Genomic DNA, 355 nt, shown 5'->3' with positions numbered 1-355 from the left:
AACTAACCTAGAGAGAACTCCCATGAAGTTTACGAATCGGAATCCACAGCACAGTATTTAGGAGTCTTTTACATGACCCTATCGACGTTTTCCGTAGATCTGTCGACCCCGGGTTCGTCCGCTCGATGGATAGATCTCTTAATAGAACTAATAAAATCCTTTTTTTAAATCCCCTTTTAGTGTGACATACTTCCCTCTATATCTTCCCCTCGAGATGCACCGCCCTCCGACGTATTAGGGACTGATAGAGATCGCGTATCCCCGTTTCTTTGCTTGTCTTTTTATTACGCCCTTGCTTGGTTGATTATTCCGTTGGTTTTAACGCAAGTACTACTGCAGTGTTTACCGCAGAGCC

General features: G+C 44.2%; 1 protein-coding gene across 1 annotated transcript in view; it reads left to right on the top strand.

Annotated features, from left to right (window-relative positions):
- Positions 1-355, top strand: part of LOC119591512 (axoneme-associated protein mst101(2)-like) — a gene marked incomplete in the record, with an annotated part of 46693 nt that overhangs the window by 41915 nt on the left and 4423 nt on the right.

The sequence above is a fragment of the Penaeus monodon genome, chromosome 28 (assembly GCF_015228065.2).
Source record: "Penaeus monodon isolate SGIC_2016 chromosome 28, NSTDA_Pmon_1, whole genome shotgun sequence".
Taxonomy (NCBI): Eukaryota; Metazoa; Arthropoda; class Malacostraca; order Decapoda; family Penaeidae; genus Penaeus; species Penaeus monodon.
This window is presented reverse-complemented; position numbering and strand designations above follow the sequence as displayed.